A 13962-nucleotide genomic window follows, 5' to 3' on the forward strand; every position below is an offset into this window, starting at 1 on the left:
TCCCTACACAAGCCTGTGTGTTCATTTAGAAGGGGTCAACTGGAGGGTCTCTATACTAGGAAACACCAGGAAGAGCTGAGGGTAAAGTGACCTACTGAAAAGGAGTAAAGAGCATGCCAGGTATTAAATTATTGCCCCTCGTCCCTATATTCACCCTTAATTCACCCAATTCCTATGTGGGATGCCGTATCACCTTAGAATGTGACCTTACTTGGATGATGGAGTCTTTTCAGAGGTAATCAGGTTAAAGGTCACCAGAGTGTCTCTAATCCAATATGTCTGGGGTCCTTGTAAAAGACTAATCTGACAAGAGGGAAGATGACGTGAGGAGACACAGGAAGAACACAGTCATTTACAACCCAAGGAGAGGCCTGGCACAGATCCGTCTCTCGGCCCTCAGATGGAATCGACTCTGTCAACACCCTGATTTTGAACTTCCAGACTCCTCAGTTGTTGGACCATAAATTTCTATGAAGTCAGGCTGTGGGACCTTAATTATGGCAGCCGTAGCAAACTAATACAACTGGCTACACTACAATATTGAGCTGGACCCTTCCCGCGTTTCTGCTTTTCTCCTTTCTTAGCTGACATGCCTTAGCTTGCTTTTCCTTGTTAATACCACCCAGTTGTTAGTGGTGTGTTTGTTGTGGTTTTGGGTGGAGACATCCAGTGGCTCGTAGCCGCAGGGTGCACAGTCTCTAAGAGAGCTTGCAGCCCGGACCACATGACTGCCTCTGGCCGGTGGATGGGCTTCCAAAGCCCTGACTCCCTCTGTGAACCTACCCTTCAGCCGCATGGAGAGAGGCATTTCCTACTCACCTAGCGTCCCTAGTAGGAGCGCTCTAGGCTCACCCCTTTTATATCCCAGTGATACATGGTTCTTCTCAATCCCAGTCATGGTTCCCTGCTCGCCAGCTCTGTCCTAACTACAGTCCAGAGGGATGGTTCCTGCTCGCCTGGGAAACCTAGCAAACTTCTCCATCCAGTGGGCTGCAATCACACCTTCACCAATGAGATCTGAATCCCAGACATGGGGGTGCAGGGAGGCCTTCTAAGTGTGTTTCTTTTTGGGGTACTCTCCCTTAGCCCTAGAGTGTTCTTTAAAGTTGTCTGTACCCATTTATACTTAATCCCTTTGGACCATGACTGATACAGAAAGTAATATGAAAATTTATTATCAGAATATTTAGAACTGGGCAACTGAGTGGCTCAGTCCTTAAGCGTCTGCCACTGGCTCAGGTCATGATCCCAGGGTCCCGGGATTGAGCCCTGCATTGGGCTCCTTGCCCAGAGAGCCTGCTTCTCCCTCTCCCTCTGCCTGCTGCTCCCGCCTCCCACCGCCCCGCTGTGTTCTCTCTTCTCTCTGTCAGATAAATAAATAAAATCTTTAAAAAAAATAAAAGAATATTTAGACCTTCAGCCCTTTCCCCCTCACTTGGCTACCTGAATGCTGGCAGCCAGGCTTATGGTCCCCATCCAGAAGATAAGATTCTTCTGTGAAAAAATTGACAGCTGATACTGGGGATACCCAGGGAAGCAGTTTTAGAAATGTCAGTCAACAAATCCTACTTATATGAATCAATTGCTCCCATTCAGCTTCCCATTCAACCAATATGTGCAGACGGCCATGGATCGTCAGCATTCGAGGAAAGCCTTTACAGTGAAAGAATTAAAAAAAAAAATTAAAAATAATAGGGAGAAAAGTGGGTCTATGAAGGGAGAAGAGAACATTTTAAAGAGCTACCACTAATATTCTCAGGTTTTGAAATTGTTAAAAAAAGTTTATCTCCACTAAAAAATGAACAAAAAGGGGCACCTGGGTGGCTCAGTGGGTTAAGCCTCTGCCTTCGGTTTAGGTCATCAGGGTCCTGGGATCGAGCCCCACATCAGGCTTTCTGCTCAGCGGGGAGCCTGCTTCCCCACCCCCCTCTGCCTGCCTCTCTGCATACTTGTGATTCTCTCTCTCTCTCTCTGTGTCAAATAAATAAATAAATAAAATCTTAAAAACAAAACAAAACAAAACCAAGGGACCATAAGAAAGAAATAGAAAACAAAAGTCTTACCTTACTGAGAGGAAGAGGGTTAGGGTGTGTGTGTGTGTGTTTGTGTATGTGGTGATGAGGAGGGTTCATGCCTCATCTTCCACAGTAACAACTGATAGTGCTTAACCATGAATTGAATTATCAAGAAGCAGGGATTTGGAGATGAAAAAAATGAAAGTGGCTGCTTCTGGAGAGTGGAAAACAAGAAAGGTGGGGCAGGGACTGCTTTTTAGTTTTATTTTTAATTGGGGGTGGGGGAACTACCGCTTTTTGAAACAAGTTTTCTAGAGCATGTTTGACTTTTCAGGCAGGGCTCAGCTTGGTATTCTGAGTGGCTTGACCACTCAGAACCAGAATTCTGCCCTAACAGAATTTAACTTGTTCATTTGTAGAACAATGAGTTGTCATTTGAAAACCTCAAAGGTGACTCTTCCATCTCTTATTGCTCTAACATTCTTTGATCCCAAGTAACTTTTTCTAGACTTATGAATATAACATCGGGTGCCTGCTTCAGCAGCATATACACTAAAAGTTGGAACAATACACAGAAGATTAACACGACCCCCTGCACAGAGATTACATGCAAATTCATGAAGCATTCCATATTTTTAAGATGTTTCTCTGAGTTCAAATAAATATATATACAAATATAAATAGATATATAAATATCTCACATGTGAAGTGTTTATTTCAAATTAAGCCTTCATAATCACGGACTATATCTACAAAAACAAATTCACAAGCTCTCTCAAATGGAAGTAAACATTTATTGAAAGTACTTCCTTATTAAATAAATGCTTCCAAATTTTTAAAAATTTAGAATTTTTTTTATTGTAAAACACACAAAGTTTACCATTTTAATCATTTTTAGGTGTACGATTCAGTGGTGTTGGAAGAGAAGTGCTTTTTAAAGAAAATGTATGTAAAAATTAGCTCAGGATTGGAATTGGGTCATGTTGTATACCAAAATATTTATTTAGTGTTGCTCATTTCATATTAGCTTCATAAAATAAAGTTAACATTATAAACTTTCAAATGTTTCCACTGTAGGTAAGATTAGATGACAACTATTTAAAATATTCAAGAAATTAACTCATTTTTTTCACCCACTTAACAGTTGGGAGCCATTTGGGAAAAAAAAAAAAAGTAATGTAACTAAATCTAAGCAATCCCAAATAAATGCCCATTGTTTCTTGAGAGAGAGAGACAAGACATCACCAGTATGAGCTACAGAAAACACCCACATTAACATCTTGGATATATTATTTTCTCGCTGAATAAAAAGTTAGGCACACAGCTTTTCTATACAATAACTGGAATTGTGCACAGTCTCTCTCCACACTGCTCTGAAAATGAACTTTTGTTTTATGCAGATGTAGGCGAATTAGAATGAACAAAAGGCACACATTTGAAGGCTGAGAACATTCAACTGAAAAGGAAAAACGGAATTTTCTTCCATAAGACATAACTGGTTTACAGACTTAAGTGCAGTGGGCAGGTTAGAAGGTTCCAGCTGTCCTGTCTTTGAAAGTAGCACCCCATCAGCAAGTATTTTCTAACTGCTCCTGCCAAGGTTGATGACAAGGCCTATCTGAAAGATAAAACAGGAAGAAATGGAACCTCCTCCTGGTCTCTCTGGCCCAGTATTAGTGTCAAGGACCAACATCTTCCCACGGCCACTATCGCAATAGCTCGCTCATGTTAAGGTCTGAGCCACAGAGAATGGGGCCCACAGGGAGCTAATGGGGCTGGGAAAGTGCTGCAGACCCTTTCACAGAACATTTATGGGAGAGGAAGCCTGTGTAACCCTTCTTAAGAAGACTGATGGAACGATACTGGGTTGTTAGGAGTGTTGAGGCCACATCGCTGAGCCTGGACACAGAGGCAACCACGAGCCCTTCCTGCCCCATCTCCCCCACCCCACAGGCTCCAAAAGGCTAAGTTCACTCTGAAACCCAACAATAACTCCACTGAGACTCTGAAGTGAGGACAACTGCGCTGTCTTGCATGGTCCCCGTTGTTGGTCACATTCCAGAATGATTGCACCTCTGCTCTGTCCAAATCCTGCTTGCTTCTCCATGCTTCTTCATTCAACCCTTAAACACAGATGCCCCCATTGCTTTTCTAGCAAAGCATGGTTTCTAACATGTAGCTCTCATGATTCTAATGCAATCATCCTCCATAGCTGATAAACCCCAAATCTCCTTCTCTAACCCTGATCTTTGTCTTGAATTTTAACTCCTATATCCAACAGCATGAAGAACTTATCCAGTGGAAGACCTCCCAGGCACTAAAAAACTCTCAAACGTTATGTGTGTAAATAAACTGCCTCACCTTTTTACTTGAAATCCCTGGGGACAACTATTTCATGGAATTTTGAGAAAAGGTAATACCTAGTACAAAAATACCACCCGTGAGGTCTAGGCCTGTGCCTTGGAATCAGTTTTTTTCTTTGGCAAAATGTACCACTGTTTCCATTAAGTGGAATATAAAAAAGCTGAAATAGTCTTATGTCAGCTGAGGTCACATTTTGTTATCAAATGAGTTTGTACCAAATTGACAAGAAACTTAAGAGCTTCTTAGATGTTGGAATTGTGAGTGAGTGATTATTGAATTTTATATGTCACACATATGACATTGAAAGGCAATTATCCCTAATATACACAGAGCTCTTAGAAATTAATAAGAAAAAGAGAGATGAAACCCAGAAGGAAATTGGACCAAGGACATAAATAGACCATTTAAAGATAACATTTTTAAAAATGTCCAGCCATACTAATTGCAAGTTGCAAAGATATGCAACTTGAAATTGTGAGATATTTCCTGCTTCTCAGATAAGGAGGAATAAATAATAATTTAGCAGAAGTATGGAGAAATATGCATTCGCATATACTATTAATGAGTTAATATTTGTAAAGACCTTAGAACAGTTGCCTAGCACATAGTAAACTTCACATAAGTTCTTGTTAAATAAATATTGGTAGACATTTTTATTGGTAAAAACTCAGGGGAAGACCACTTACCAACAATCGGTATTAAAATTTTAAATGTGTGTATTTTAATGACATCCAGCACCTCCAATTCTAAGAATTCCACCATAATACTCAAACAAAGATATGTTATGTAGAAAGATGTTTGTTGAATTACTGTAATCATGAAATTTGGAAACATCACTGCCATCTTTGGTGGTGTGTTTCTCCTCAAGGTGGTAGGAAGGTGGCCACGGCAGACCTAGGCATCACATCCAGACACATCAACATCCAGGGGAAGAAGAGAGTGGCTTTCTGGGGGCTCACTTCTAGGACTAGAAAAACTTTTCCCATAAGCTTCCAATAGACTTCTCCGTTCTCACTGGACATTTCTGGGGTCCATGAAGCCTTCCCACACCAATTCCCAGCAAAGGGAATGACAATACTCCAGGCCAGTGGTTCTCAAACATTTTTTATCTTGGGACCAATTCAGGTGCTTAAAAATTAAGGATTTCAAAGGGCTTTTATTATTATGGTTTGTATCTATTACTAAAATTTCTAAATAATTATTAATTTTAAAACAACAATAAACCCACTGAATGTTAACATAAGTTAACATAGCTATATTTTCCAAAGCAAAAGCATTTTTAAAATAAAAAGTGTGTGTATTTAAGGTGTACAGTGTGATGATCTGATATACATGTAAGTGCTTACTACAATCACACTCATTGCTAGTCCTCACATAGTTACCGTGTGTGCGATGAGAGCACCTGAAACCTGTTTTCTCAACAAATTTCCAATATTCAATACAGTATTTTCAACTGTTGTATGTTAGATCTAGACTTACTCATTCTACATAACTGCAACTTTGTACTCTTTGGCCAACATCTCCCCATTTCCCCCACTCTAGCCCCTGGAAACCACCTTTCTACTCTCTGTTTTTATGTATTTGACTTTTTTTAAGAGTCAGCATAGAAGTGAGATCATGGTTTTTTTCTTTCCGTGTCTGACTTATTTCACTTGGCATAATGTGCTTCAGGTTCATCCATGTTGTCACAAATGGCAAAGTTTCCTTTTTCTTTTTTTTTTTTTAAGGCTGGAGAATCTTCCATTGAATGTACATATCACAATTTCTTTATCAATTCATCCGTTGACAAAAACTTAGGTTGCTTCCATGTCTTGGCTCTTGTGAATAATGCTGCAGTGAACAGGGGATTGCACATATCCCTTCAAGATACTGATTTCATTTTGGGGGGGTGTTATATCCAGAAGAGGAATTGCTGGATCATATGGAAGTTCTGTTATTAGCCGTAGCAAAAGCACTGAATGAGAACAATGGCCTTGCTTTCCATTTTTGCAAATCCTTACTATTTGGCTTAGTGTTAAGACAGCTGGATTCCCATAAATGCTTTTGCATTCATTCAATCTGTTGGAATCTGTTGAAGTAAGTATTTAAAAAAAAAAAAAATCCAGCCTCATTCAGATATGTAGCCAGAAAAGGGAGAAACTCACAGACCCCTGAAAAGGATCTCAGAAACCCCAGGGTCTTTGGCTGCATTTTAGGAACTGCTCTGCCTTATCACCAAAGGAGGGGCTGGGTCATTTTCTCCTAGAGCTTCCAGCTGTTAGGAGAGGGAGTGGAAAGGTACACTAAGTCATAATCTGCTAGGAAGGAGAGAGGAGAAAGCAGATACAGTCAGGAAGAAGGAGGGGTACTGATGGGACAACCAGCCATGCCCCTCTACAAACTTTTATTGAGAACATATCTAGAATTGGGGTAAATTATACCTAACATAAAACTTTCCATTTTAACCATTTTTAAGCATATGGCCCTCTTCTCCAACCTCATCTCTGACACTCTCCCCTTGGTCACAACCCTCCCGCACATGAACCTTTCTGTTTTTCAAATATGCCAAGAGGTTTCCATAACTCAGCCCTTCATACAGCTTCTTCCCTCTGCCTGAAAACCCTTGGAAACCCTACCCCTCCCAAGGCTGGCTCTCTCTCCTCCAGCTTAAATGCAGATGTTTCCTGAGGGCTCCTCCCAATCATTATCATACCTTGTTCCAAACTTTTCACAAATACTTCTTGAGCACCTACTATATGACAGGCCCTATTCTAACTGCTGGGGATAGAGTGGTGAAAAAAACACGCTAAAATCCCTACTCTTGGAGTTCCTGGGTGGCTCAGTCAGTTAAGTGTCCAACTCTTCATTTCAGCTCAGGTCATGATCTCAGGGTCATGGGATCAAGCCCCATGTAAGGCTCGCACTCAGCTTAGGCTCTGCTTGAGACTCTCTCTCCCTCTCCTGCCCCCTGCTCCTCCCCCCAGCCATGCTCACACACACACACACACACACACACTCAAATAAATAAAATCTTTTAAAAAATCCTTACTCCTACGAGGCTTATATGCTGGTGACTGTTTACAAAGCACTAATCACTACTGCAATTATCTTGTTCATTTTTTTCAATGTTTATTTCATCACCTGGTCATTTCAGCAACATTTATAAATCAAAAGTTGGAAACAACCCAAATGCCTGACGATGGGAACTGGTTTAAAAAGTTATATCCTTATAATATAAAGCCATATGTCTGTTTTGAAGAACGAGTAGGCCTATATATACTGCCATGAAAAGATGACCAAGATATACTTGTATCAGACATACCAATATATGCTTTCCCAGCTCCCTTGGCTCCAGCCGCCTGTCAGACCCTCAGCTTCCTGTTCTACCTCAGTGTGTAGTTTCACCATCAGGGCCAACATAGTCCTGCAGCCTAGGACAGCAAGGCTCTCTCTTGCTGCCACTACGTGAACAGGCAAACCACATGCCCAGAGTTTCCACCTGTTCCTGCTCCTTCTTGACTCAGATGAGGCCACATGGCAGAGTATTGGGTTCTAACATCCCAAATGGCTGCACAAGAGGACAGGCGATACAACTTGGAAGTGTGAAGGTTAACACCCCATGGGGAATGTTTGCCCTACTGAGGATTTCTAAAAGCTTTTCCTGACATGGTTTACAACTATCCATATTTATCATGTTCAAAATTAAAAATGAGAAAACTTTGAAGTATTTGTCAGTTGATTTTAGACATCAATAAAACTCATTCATTATATGCAAACACAAGTAGCATATTTGATACAAAAACAAATATCTTTTCCAGACAAAAAAATTAAGCAAGAAGAGTGGTATTGCTTTCCATATTGGCAGGTCTCTTTAAAACCTGGTTTAACAGAAAGCTCAATTCTCCCGAGTGCTTCTGCATTCAATTTATTGCAGCATCTTGTTTTGGTTTAAGTTTAGGAAGCTAATCTGGCTTCATAAGAGTGTCGTTGGAAAAGGTAGACACAGCATTTTCAGATAACTGGATGTTCTTCTTTGATACTACACCAAAACTTGACAAGTATTAGTTTTTGAAAGGTTAGCTGCAGTGTGGAATCTGAAACCATATCAATGAGCTCTTTGTCCTCTGTTATGTTAAAATCCATTGTTCAGGGGCGCCTGGGTGGCTCAGTTGTTAAGCATCTGCCTTCAGCTCAGGTCATGATCCCAGGGTCCTGGGGTCAAGCCCCTCATCAGGCTCCCTGCTCGGCGGGAAACCTGCTTCTCCCTCTCCCGCTTCCTCTTGCTTGTGTTCCCTCTCTCACTGTGTCTCTCTCTGTCAAATAAATAAACAAAATCTTTTAAAAAAATGCACTGTTGATTTATACTTTGGATGGATATTTCACCCATGTGTAATATTGATCTTGCAGACACCTGAAAAAGTCTTAGTGATTCTCAAAAGTCCATAGACCACACTTTTGGAAGCGATGTCTTATTTATTTACATGTTCATAGTTTTCTCCTCCCAACCATCCCCTCCAGAAAGTAAGCTTCATAGGAGCAGGAACATTGTTCCTCTTGTATCTCTTGCACCTGCACTTGTTCTCAATAATCACTGGCTCAATGAATGCACTTTAGTGATTCCATAAGAGAGGCATCCCATAAAGTTATCTTATCATTTCATAGGAGGGTTCATGGAGCTATATGACCTTGAGACTACATTAAATTATTTTCCCAGGATTTAAAAAATTGATGTCTTAAAGATAAATTAATTTAAAATTAACTAGTGTTGTTTTCAAGATTTTACTTAAATTCTAGTTAGTTAAAATATAGTGTAATATTGGCTTCAGGAATAGAATTTTGTGATTCATCACTTATATACAATACCCAGTGCTCACCACAACAAGAGCCCTCCTTAATACTCATCACCCATTCAGCCCATCACCTACCCGCCTCCTGCCATCAACCCTTAGTTTGTTCTCTATCATTAAGAATCTCTTATGGGGGACGCCTGGGTGGCTCAGTTGGTTAAGCAGCTGCCTTCGGCTCAGGTCATGATCGAGTCCCACATCGGGCTCCTTGCTCAGCAGGGAGCCTGCTTCTCCCTCTGCATCTGCCTGCCATTCTGTCTGCCTGTGCTCACTCTCTTCCCCCACGTCTCTCTGATAAATAAATAAAATCTTAAAAAAATAAAATAAAATAAAAAAAGAATCTCTTATGGCTTACTTCTCTCTTTTTTTCTCTTCCCATATAGTCATCAGTTTGTTTGTTTGTTCACATATTTTACTTGAATAAAATCATATGGTATTTTTCTTTCTCTGACTGACTTATTTCACTTAGTGTAATACATTCTAGTTCCATCCACATCATTGCAAATGGCAAGATTTCATTCTTTTTGATGGCTGAGTAATACCCCTTTGTGTGTGTGTGTGTGTGTGTGTGTGTGTGTGTGTGTGTGTACTGCATGTTCTTTATCCATTCATCAGTCAATGGACATTTGGACTCTTCCCATAATTTGGCTATAGTTGGTAATGTTGCTATAAATATCGGGGTGCATGTGCCCCTTCAAATCAGTATTTTTGTATCCTTTGGATAAATACCTATGGTGCAATTGCTATGTCATGGGGTGGTTCTACTTTTAAACTTTTGAGGAACCATACTGCTTTCCACAGTGGACCCCTTAGTTTGCATTCCCACCAACAGTGTAAGAGAGTTCCCCTTTCTCTTCATGTTTGCCAACATCTGTTGCTTCTTGTATAAAACTAATTAGCTTTAAAACTCACAAATTTTGCCCTTAAGAAACAGATTGTGACTTTTAATAATAAATATTTATTTCTATAAATATTAAATAAAATACACTATAATATAATGTCAACCACCTTTATGAAATATCTAGTACAAAATTCTACATGTGAGGGATAGATCTACCTAAACAATGCTTATGAAGCAATTCTTCCTTCTTTAAGGGTAGTATGGAGAAAGAAGAGTAAATGAGATTAGGCTAAAAGAATGTTGTAAGAAAAAAAAATGAAAACAAAATAATAATAAGGAAAAATTGTATGTCATCTCTCAAGAATATCCAAACTATTCATGTATGCTTGTATGTGTTTTCTGTCTACTTCTAAAACAACCCAAAGAATCTACATAATAAAATTTGGCTTCATGAAGCAGTCTAGACACTTGCTACTTGAAGCACGGGCTTGTGTCAGCAGCTCTGATATTTCCTGGAAGTTAGAAAAGTCTCAGGCCCCACCAGACACACCACACAGATATTTTTCAAATATAGCCTCTACAATATGTTCCATTCCACATTTTGTGAAGTTGACCCTTCTCCCATCAAATGGTGGGGACAATATCTCCTCCCTAAAATTTGGGAAGACCTTTACAACTGCCTCTACCAGTAGATTATAGTTGAAGTGACACTATGTGACTTCTGAGGTGATGTCATAAAAATGCCATGCACTTTCACCTTGCTTTGTTGGGACACTTGGTGAAACCCAGCCACCATGCTGTAAGGAAGCCAAGCACTATTTGGAAGGGATACATATGAGCTTTCTGGTCAAGAGCCCCATCTAGGATCTCAGTCAACAGCCAGCATCAACCATCAGACTCTGATGGTTTCAGCTCCCAGCCATTAAGTTACCCTCAGAATCCAACCATCTAAGCAGGTATGGAGACAAGCTATCCTTACCAGGCCCTGCTCAAATTGCAGCTTTGTGGGCAAACTAAATGAGTAATCATTTAATGGCTGTTTTAAACCACTAAGTTTGGGATGGTCTGCTGTGCAACAGATAACCAGAATACCCACTGAATCATTTTAACAACACCCCTCAATAATTTATATGCATACTGAGGTGCCTGGGTGGCTCAGTCAGCTAAGCTTATGTGATTCTTGGTTTCAGCTCAGGTCATGATCTCATGGGTCAAGATCGAGCCCTGCATCAGGCTCTGCACTCAGCATGGAATTTGCTTGAGGATGCTCTTCCTTTGCCCCTCCCCCACTTGCACAGGCACACATTCTCTCTTCTAGATAAATAAATCTTAAAAAAAATAATTCATATGCATATTCAAATGTGAGAGTATTGATTTAAAGCAAAATTGTGTAACATGTAATTTTTCCTACTGCCTTTAACAACACCGATTACAAATTATGAAAAACTGCATACTGAGCTAAAATTGTGTTTAGAGTAATTGTTCCCAGAAAGCTAGGTAATTATTCTCTGTTAATGGGCCATATTGTCTAGGTGTTAGAACTTGTCCAAATCTTGGGTCTGACTCACAGTTGCAGGGTATTTTCTCCACAAGAGATAGAGAAACGGACTAAATAATTGAGGCAAGTCAAAGGATTTTGGAAACAAACACTCCCAAAATGTAAAGATGAGGACTGAGGATGTGTGACTAAGACCTAGCAAACTTACTCATGCCAAGGGCAGCAATCATTTTAATAGCAGATGACATAAGGGAAACTTTTGAAAACAGATGGTGTCATGCTACCAAAATTAAATGTAAATGAACATATGCAGATGTTTGCTATTGTTAAAGTATTAACAACAGAGCTGTAATTCATAGCATTCTCCTGGGGTCAGCTTTTAAAAGTGTATTAGCTAAAAGGTCTACGGTTTCATAATGCAATCAACATACAGGGCATAAGTTTTGTTTCCTGTTCATCTATGTGGTTTATTATCAGTATGTCTAAGGTGTTTGTTTAGCGAAGTTAAACATTTCATTCATTCATAGTGTTCTAAATTTTAAGTCAGTGCAAATTACAAAGATCAGTGAATAATAATCATCTGCTGTCACATGTCAAATAATTGGATATTTGGGAACATGTAAATTTTTAAATTAGTTTTTCCAGTTTCCAACCAGATATTTGGCATCCTGTGACCAGAGCCAGGTCATTTAGCATTTCCTCTTAACCCAGTCAAACTCATCTGTGTTTAGACTATTCCTGTAAAGAACAGCCCTTTGCATTAAGTGCAGCTTGCTTGGTTCACTTTCCAGTTATGAAAAACAATGTATAAGTAAGAGTTCTTGGTTGCAAGCAACAGAAACATATTCTGGCTAATGTAAGCAAAAAAGGTATTTATTGAAAGACTAATAGGGGCTCATGAACACACTAAGAGGAGGAATTCCTGGCTTGGGAAAGGGGCAGGGGTCAAAGAAGGCCCAGCCCAGCCCCTTCCACACTGGCAGTGCTACCACCACACTAAGACTATCCTCCAAAAGATCTCCCATTCTTGTCACACGCCATCCTAGGTCAAAGTCCTCCTGGCTTCCGTAAGTGCCAGGTGGGTGTGAGGTGGGTGAGCTAAATCTTGCCCTCCCGTCAGGATTCCTCACAGAGGGAGCCTCTTTCCCACAAGAAAGCTGGGATATTATAAGAAGTGGGATGATGCTGGGCATCCAAAATCTTATATACGTCTGCTATAAATATGTAGGACTTGTTTAAATTATAAAATGATGCATGTTCATCGTGGAAAATACATAGTATTGTCTTTCTACATTTTTTCCGAAATTGGAATTGCTATTGAATGTACTATTTATAACCAACTTTTTTTCTCCCGACATATTGTGATCATTTTCCAGTGTCATACAATTATTCATCTGCTTTTCAATTTTGGTTTTCTTTTTCTTTTTCTTTTTTTAATCTGCATTTTTAAAATTTAAATTCATAATTAACATATAATGTATTCTTTGTTTCAGAGTTACAGGTCTGTGATTCATCCGTCTTATATAATACCCAGTGCTCATTACAACCTATACCCTCCCTAATGTCCATCACCCAGTTACCCCATCCCTCCACCCCATCCCCTCTAGAAACGCTCAGTTTGTTTCCCAGGATTAAGAATCTTTTACAGTTTGTCTCCCTCTCAATTTTGCTTTTCAATATTTGTATAGTATGTCTTCTCTGCTTATATTTTAATCACTTAGGTAAATTTTTTTTTGAGATTTTATTAACTTATTTGTCAGGGATGGTGCATAAGCAAGGGGAGCAGCAGAGGCAGAAGGAGAAGCAGGCTCCCCGCCGAGCAAGGTACCCGATACAGGACTTGATCCCTGGACCCCAGGATCATGACCTGAGCCAAAGACAGACACTTAACCAATTGAGCCACCCAGGCGTCCCTCAGAGGTGGTTTCTATTTTACCTTTTACCATTGTAAATAATGCTGCACTGAGCATATACTTCTTTTTTCTCTCTCTCTTTTGCTGAAGTAGACTCCTTGGTTTCTCCCCAAATGGATTTCTTAAAAAGAAAAAGAAAAAGAATAAAAACGTGAGGATAGCTTAAGGGACCTCTATGGCAACATGTATCAGGCGCTATGCTAAGTGTTGCATGTGCGTTTTCTCATTGACTCCCCACAGTGCCCTGTGTGGTGTTGGGGCCGATTCCACGTTAAAACCTGTTAAACCTCTAGGGCCTGCCTGGGCCTACTTAGCCATAGCGACCCCACGTTGCCTATGTAGCCATTTTGTTGTTTAATAAATGCCTCAGCAGTTACTAGTATCGGTTCCGGGTAACCGTTACTAAAACACACAGGCAGAAGACATCCAATCAGCCAAAGCCACATACATAAAGGTCTGCGGTTGTGTCCTATAAAACTAGCCTGTAAGACCAAAGCGGGGTTGC

General features: G+C 40.1%; 1 non-coding gene across 1 annotated transcript; it reads left to right on the forward strand.

Moving 5' to 3' along the window:
* The first annotated feature begins 2547 nt into the window (after positions 1 to 2547).
* LOC123388859 lies at positions 2548 to 2652 on the forward strand. Its single transcript, XR_006603381.1, has one exon. It is a non-coding gene; the product is annotated as a U6 spliceosomal RNA (small nuclear RNA).
* Positions 2653 to 13962: the final 11310 nt, after the last annotated feature.

This window comes from Mustela putorius, unplaced genomic scaffold, assembly GCF_011764305.1.
Source record: "Mustela putorius furo isolate JIRA1106 unplaced genomic scaffold, ASM1176430v1.1 tig00003913_pilon_pilon_pilon, whole genome shotgun sequence".
NCBI lineage: Eukaryota > Metazoa > Chordata > Mammalia > Carnivora > Mustelidae > Mustela > Mustela putorius.